The 8,105-nt window shown below is 38.8% G+C and overlaps 1 non-coding gene across 1 annotated transcript; it reads left to right on the forward strand.

Annotated features, from left to right (window-relative positions):
• Positions 1 to 3,183: 3,183 nt before the first annotated feature.
• Positions 3,184 to 3,290, forward strand: LOC121212954 (small nucleolar RNA R71). The gene has a single exon (XR_005908324.1). It is a non-coding gene; the product is annotated as a small nucleolar RNA R71 (small nucleolar RNA).
• Positions 3,291 to 8,105: the final 4,815 nt, after the last annotated feature.

Consider the following 8,105-nt stretch of genomic DNA (forward strand, 5'->3'; position numbering starts at 1 on the left):
CACTCCCTTCCTTTTATTTAAAGCAGGGACAACGACCTTTTTACCATGTGAAGATGACATGGTACCTGCAAATAGAATCATCAAGTTGTCCTGATGAGTGGTCAAAGTAAAACGAAGACAAATTTTAAATAAAAATCATAATTTCAGCCACAACTACTAAAACTAACTAAAACAATAGGTTCAATGGCATACTTTTGTAGCACTAGCATTGTGATATGAGTAAAAATGGCTAGGAATTTAATGGAAATATACAGAGCATAAATTTAGCACATGGCATGAGTTGTAATGGTAAATAAAAAAAACAATTGAAAACTATGAATATTCATTTAGAATAGGTGAGTAAGGCATGAAAATTTCATAAAAAATATGTCATGGGGAATGAATGATAACTAATCTTAAAAGAAATGAAACTTGAATGATAGCATAGTGTGACATACATGAAGATTATATCATTAAAAATATGTGGAGTTAAAGGTAAAAGAGTAAACAAATGCTAAAAAATGGAAGAATAAGTGTCAAGACTGAAGTTGGAAGCGGCGCACGGGCGTGGCAGGGAGGGCGTGTGGACTTCCAGCGGCTAGGGTTAGGGTTTTTTGGGTGAAGAAGACAATGAATATTGCAGCCTATTTATAGATTTTGGGGCACATGACCAGGTAACATGCCCGTGTTCCCCAATTTCAGCTCGTGTGATTCAAGAATTTTGAGTTTGTGCACGTCTGACCTTTAGTACACGCTTGTGTTCCTTGGGCGTGTGGGTGCACACAGTCGTGTCGCATGACCGTGTCTAGCATTGTTCGCTTCTCCCACACTCGTGTATGTAGACCCACGCCTATGTGAATCTAACATGTTCGACCATGGGTGCTAGACACGGGCGTGTTGCACGCCCGTGCTGTTTTAATAGGTTCACCCACAGTTCTTCCACATGGGCGTATGACACGCCTGTGTTGTTTTGGAAAGTTCGACCACGGCCATGTCGCACGGCCATGGCGTTTTATTGTAGCCTGTGTTTGGGAAAATCGTTGCCCTGTTTTCACCCGGCCCTAAGCACGCCCGTGTGCTTGGTCGTGTCTCTGTGGAAAACCTGTATTCAAGAGCTCCGTTGGTAAGTTAGGTGTTGAAGACTAAATTAAAGAAGTTAATACAATTAGTGCTCGGGTTGCCTCTCAAGAAGCGCATATTTATAGTCTAAGCTCAACTTACCTCTCCACTGAATGGTCATGGTGGTTCAAGGAGCTTAAACTCCTCATTCCTATTATCATTCTCATCAAAACAAGGTTTTAGATGGGTGTTGTTTACCTCAAAAGTGCCGAACTTGGGATGACTTACCTCGACTGTACCGAATGGAAAAATTCCAAGTATCATAAGAGAGATTTCTTCATTCGGTGTGGTAGTGACAATGTGAGGATCTGCGGCATCTAATAAGACTTTATCTCCAACCTTAAGTTGTTGTGGGAAGGTGTTGAGCTTGTTCTGACATAGTTCTAGTCTATCATGCATTCTTGGTTTATGCGTCCTCCATTCATCTAGCTCCTCGATTTGTAGCATTCGTTCATGAATAGGTCCTCTACCATTGCTTGAGAATGGCTCATGTACTTCCCTCAAACTCATTTCCTGCAAAGTAGGTTGCACTATATTGTCAGTTTTAGTAGAATGGGTTAAACGATCATGCTCAATTTTTGATGTGTTGCCAGAATTGCGAGCTTGAAGGGTGATTGTCTCGTCTTCCACACGGAGTGTGAGTTCACCTGTGCCAACATCAATGATCGTTTTAGCAGTTGCTAAAAAAGGCTTTCCTAGAATTAAAGGGGTGTTGCTATCCTCTTCTATGTCTAGAACAATGAAGTCCATGGGAAATATAAATTTATCGATTTTAACTAGCACATCTTCAATAATACCCTTAGGAAATCTTATAGTTTTATCTGCTAAATGAATGCTTATCCTAGTCTGTTTGGGTTTCCCAAGACCTAATTATTTGAACATTTTGTAGGGCATGACGTTAATACTAGCCCTTGAATTAGCTAATGCATGTTTAACATCTAAACTACCAATTAAGTAAGGAATTGTAAAACTCCCTAGATTTTTTAATTTGTTCGGTAGCTTATTTTGCAGAATAGCTGAGCAAACTGCGTTTAGCTCCACATGCGACGCCTCGTCCAACTTCCGCTTGTTTACTAAAAGCTCCTTTAAAAATTTCATTGCGTTTGGCATCTGTGATAGAGCTTTAATAAACGGTAAGTTAATGTGTAATTTTTTTAAGAGTTTAAGGAATTTACCAAATTGTTCATTTGAGCGGTCTTTCCTTGTCGCGTTGGGGTATGGGACACGAGGTTTATATTCGACATCCACTGATTTGTTTTTATTATGACCTACCTCACCTTGGCCTCTGCTTACCATAGTTTTTTGCATCGGTTCTGGCTAAGGCTCAACGAATCCTTCTTCATCTTGAACATTAATTGCGTTGAGTTGTTCCTTGGGTTGGGTTCAGTATTACTTGGCAAGCTACCTTGTGGTCGTTCGGAGATTAGTTTCGAAAGCTGGCCTATCTGAGTTTTGAGCCCTTGGATCGACGCTTGTTGATTTTTAAGTGCTGTCTCGGTGTTCTAGAAACGAGTTTCTGACATCGATATAAACTTTGAGAGCATCTCTTCAAGGTTTTGCTTCTTTTCCTATTGGTAGGGTGGTTGTTGGTAGCCTGGAGGTGGTCTCTAATTTCCTTGGCCTCCCCATGAGAAATTTGGGTGGTTCCTCTAACCTGTATTGTAAGTGTTACTATATGGATTGTTTTGAGATCGAGAATTATTACCCATGTAATTTAACTGCTCGTTATCCATGTTGTGGCCATAAGGTTGGTATTCTGAATTGCTTGATCCACCTCTACTTGCTTCACACTGCATTACTGGGTGAACCTGTGAAGAACTAAGAAAACCATCAATTTTCTTTTTCAAGAGTTCAACCTAATTAGAGAGCATGGTGACCGAATCGACGTTATAAACACCAGTTGTTTTCGTTGGTTTTGTCCTCATGACTTGCCACTGATAGTTATTCAGTGGCATCTCCTCTATAAACTCATAAGCATCTTCAGGTGTTTTATTATTGATGGTTCTACCAGCAGCTGCATCAACCATTTGCCGAGTCGAAGGATTTAGGCCATTATGGAATGTTTGAACCTGAAGCCAAAGCGGTAACCCATAGTGAAGGCACCTTCTCAGTAAGTCCTTGTATCTCTCCCATGCATCGTAAAGAGTTTCTAAGTCAATTTGCACAAACAAAGAGATATCATTACGTAATTTGGCCATTTTAGCCGGCGGGAAATATTTTAATATGGTCATTTTTTCCCAAGTAGTGATTGACCCTCGTGGTAATGAGTTCAACCACTGTTTAGCTTTGTTTCTTAATTGAAAAGGGAATAACCGAAGACGAATGGCATCATCAGAAACACCATTAATTTTAAATGTATCGCGTAGTTCCAAGAAGTTTGCTAAGTGAGCGTTGGGATCCTCATCCTGCAAACCATCAAACTAAACAAATTGTTGTATCATCTGAATAGTGTTAGGTTTTAGTTCAAAAGTATTTGTAGCTACAGTAGGTCTAACTATGCTCGATTCAGTTCCTGTTAAAGAAGGTTTAGCATAATCATACATAATGTGTGGAGTAGGATTTTGATTAACTGCAATTACAGGAGGTAGCTGATTGTCTTGGTTTTCAGCCATCTCTTCGGTTGGGGGTTGAGTATCGTCCTCTTGCTTGTTCTTTGTGTATCTTAAGCTTCGCCTTATTTCTCTTTGGTTTCTGTGAACTGTGCAATCGATTTCTTCGTCAAAAAGTAGTGGTCCTGACCTGTTTCTTCTAGTCATAAACTATAAAAACCTGCCAAGAGAAAGAAAAAGTAAATTAATAAATAATAATAAAAAATAAAATTAAAGTGCAAGAAAAATAAATGGCTAAAGTAATAAAAATTGAGCGTTCCTAATATCTTAGTTCCCCGGAAACGGCGCCAAAAACTTGATCGCGATTTTCGTGACAAGTAAGTTTTAGATATTTATAATTAATTGTTCTTGAAACTAACTATTATCACGATGTAGGCAAGTGTACCTATCAAACAATAGTATAGTTTTAGCAAGACCGGATTGTCGAACCCAAAGGAACTAAAAGTACTAGTAATGACTGTCTTTTTATTATCTAACCTAAGAATAAAGGGATTTTGTTTTAACTAACTAATTAACTAATCTAAGAATTCACAGAGAATGGAATTGTGGGATTACTTTTGGAAAATGATTGAATTAAGACAATACCTAAGGAAAAATCCACCTAGACTGTACTTGTTATTCTGGCTCCGAATCAGAAGATTTATTCATTTAACTTGTTCTGTAGAGATCCCTAAGTTATGTTATTATCCCTATTCAAGACTAATAACGTCTAATCCCTAGATTGAATAATTGAGACTTTTCTCTAATTAACACTTTAGGGTTGCATTAACTCGATGGATTCCCTTATTAGGTTTCACCCTAATTCGGCAAAATCTTGTCACCCTATGTCTAGGTGCGCAAACAACTCCGCTTAATTATGACAAATGTACTCTTAGACAGGGTCTATTCCTCCTCTGAATAAGAGTTGAATCAGTATCCTGGGTTATCAAAACAAGAATTAAGAACACATAATTAAGAACAAGTTAAATATTTATCATATAATTCAGAAAATAATAACAAGATTCATCTTAGGTTTCATTCCCCTTAGGTATTTAGCGAATTTAGTTCATAACTAAAAAGGAAAACATCTCAAAAAAATAACCAATACAAAATATAAAGGAAACCCAGAACTCCTGAAGGGAAATTGAGGGGAGATCTTCAGTGTTGATGGTGACTCCGGCTTCTGAGATGGATCAATCGGCTTCATTCGAGTAATTCTTTCCTTCCTCTCCGTGCCCCCCTTTTTCTCTTCCTTGAAGGCATATTCGTAGGCTTTAGAATGCCTAAAAACCCTTAAAATTAGCCTTTTTTGAATTGGACTCAACTTGGGCTCAGCAGGGACACGCCTGTGTGAATCGTGCTTCGAATCAGCCAAATTGACATGGCCGTGTGGTCTGCCCGTGTGAGGAAGTCCAGGCCGTGTTGATTTCGTACTTTGGCCCATTTTCTCTGTTTTTGGCATGTTTCTTGTTCCTTTCGCTCTCTTATACTCTCCTAAGTATGAAACATGAAATTAAAGCATTAGAAGCATCAAATTCACAAATTCTAAGGGAAAATCATCCATAAAATGTGTTAAGCATGGGGTAAAAATATGTATATATTATGATTTATCAAGCTGCCAATCACATAATAGCTTAAAGCAGTCGGTTGATCCAGAGTCATCACCGACCATATGACCCTAACAAATCATATACTTCCTCCAAATCAATGATCTCATCCCCCATGCAGCATAATATCACATGAATGCAAACATATCATAAATAGCATACAATAACAACGATATAACTTGTAAGGGCATTTTAGTCATTTCACACTTTGAGGGCATAATGGTCATTTTGTAAATCGGTGTTTGGGTACACTTACCGACCTATTCATAGCTCCACAGTCGTCTCACGCGACTTGTGCAACTCCTTTCCAATCTAAACATACAGTTGGGCCTAAAGCCCATTACAAAGCCAAAGTGAGGCCTACATGTTCATATGGCCCACTAAGCCCAAAATCAACCTTAGCCATGTGAACAACACAGCCCGGTCTAATATTTCCACATATCCATGACAAATCTCGAGTGGGGCCCAAGAGCCCATTGGGCCACACGTCCAACTTCAGCCCAAAATCAGCCTAACCCATGAGATCGCTCAAGGCGGCCTCTACTATCGTATCAGATTTTCCACACGTGCGTTCGCACGCTTGTGTGGCAACTGCTATCGTACTTTCAGCTTTTCGGCATTTCAGAACTTTAACTTTTTGTCATTTTATGTTCTATTAGTGTGGGTACACAACTTTTTGTGAAACCGCACTCAAATCCACAAGTTCAGAACCTATAATCAGTCAAGAGCTGCAGTTAATCTTTCCACTGATAAAGATCCTAAAACACTTATTCCCAAATCGCTAACAAATACCCACCTTGACTGAATCTACTTATACTTTTCTTAGACCGTTTGATTATGAATCATTCTCACCTCCTAGTAGATTATCTGAAACACAAGCGTAATCCGTCAATTTATCAATGTCTAAAAAAACTTAATCCTATGCTAACCCAAGGAAAAGATACATGCCCAAGAGAGAAATGACAATCGGCCAACACTAGAACCACAAGTCCGTTTACCTCAAATAATCGATTAGAAGATAAGTAGATCTCCACCACAATTGTATCCCTTGAAAACCCTTTCATATCTTGCGAGGCTAAAATCCACACAACCTCTTTAAGAGAAAGATTTGGCGATAAAAAGAGAACAGTTACTCGGTTAAATCAATGGAAAGGAAAGTGTCATGAAAACCATTTAGAAAGAACAAGAAGGGTGGCGAATAACTTACTGGATGTTGGAGAACATTTATGAAAGTAGAAACAAAACCCCAAGGGTGGATCAATGTTATATTCAGCCACCAAAACTAAAAATTAGCACTGAAGAGAAAAGAAAACAGGGAGGAAGAGAAGTGTAGAAGTCGACTAAGAAAACTCAATTGGCAACGTGAGTGTCTGGCCAACAGGAATAAGGTAATCGGTTTCTAGGTATATGAAAAGAAATGAAGAAATTCGAAAGAGAAAGAAAGAAGTGCTCCGTTTAGAAGTGAAAGGACCAAAGAGGAAAGGAAAGAATCAAGAAGAGAAGAAGTGAGGGAGAAATCGGCCAACAGTAAAACAAGTAGGTTAGGCACAAAAGATGGCATAAATGGTATCGCAAATTCTGCTAAAAAATGTAGAGTGCAGCCGAGAGTAGAAATTCTTGAAATCAAAAGGCAAAGGAACAAAAACTAGAGATAAAAACAAGAGAACCCTTTTAGCAAGATTCGGCTATCACTAAAACAACACTCCAAAGCCGAAAATGACCCAATTTCCCCTTTTAGCCGAATTTGCATATTCAATTTCCCTAATCAGCTTCAAACTCTCCAAATTTGAAATCCATGATTCTCTCCACCCAACTCTCCCCCATATCCATAACCACCCTTTTCAAGTTCCTTGATTTCCTCCCTTTGACCACTTCTAAAACCACCTCAGTAGAGTTTGTATCCAATTTAAACACGTGCCGCCACATTAACAAAATAAATATTCCTTGCTTGTTATGGGATTCGAACCCAAGAACCCTTTCCACCATAATGACGCCACAACCACTAGACCACATGCTTGCTTGCCATAAATTTTAAGTACTAATATTTATAAGGCCTACAAGCTAAAGTTAAGGTTCACTTAAGGGAAAAACAAAAATTTTGCTAAAGCCTAGATTTGAACCTAGGACTTCTCAAACATCCCCAAACACACCCAATTCACTTAATCTCCACACCAAACATGCAATTTTGTGTCACTTTCTTACTTAACTGAAATATTTATAAGCCGCCTACTAACAATTCCCATGTTCAAGGCCCAATACTTCTAGGCCCAGAATTTGGGTTGTTACAGCCTTCGCTGTGGTCGAGACTGACTTGGGCCATACGGCTATCCACACGCCTGTGTGCCTTGGCTGTACTCAAACCTGACTTACAATTGTAGGGTACCCTAGGGGATACATGGCCATGTAACATGACCGTGTGTCGTTCACGGCTGAGACACACCCGTGTGGACAAAAATAGGCCATTTGAATAGCCAATTTGCCACCCCAATTTGGGTCAACCTACAAGCACCAAACCAAACATATATGCACAACCATTTTAGCCAATATCTATACCAAACCATACATAATCCATGCTATAACATTATCAATCATTTCAAATCTCAACCCATCAATCAATTCATACCAAGACTTAAAAAAAATCATACCTAAACATATGGTCAATACATCATTCAATCAAATGCTCAAAACTTACCAAAACTTCTCAACATTGACCATTTCTTTTGGCCAACCAAAAACATACCACAATTTCACATTACCATCACATATCATATACCATTATCAAACTATAAGTTCAAATAGAAACTAGCCACAT

Source organism: Gossypium hirsutum, chromosome A13 (assembly GCF_007990345.1).
Source record: "Gossypium hirsutum isolate 1008001.06 chromosome A13, Gossypium_hirsutum_v2.1, whole genome shotgun sequence".
NCBI lineage: Eukaryota > Viridiplantae > Streptophyta > Magnoliopsida > Malvales > Malvaceae > Gossypium > Gossypium hirsutum.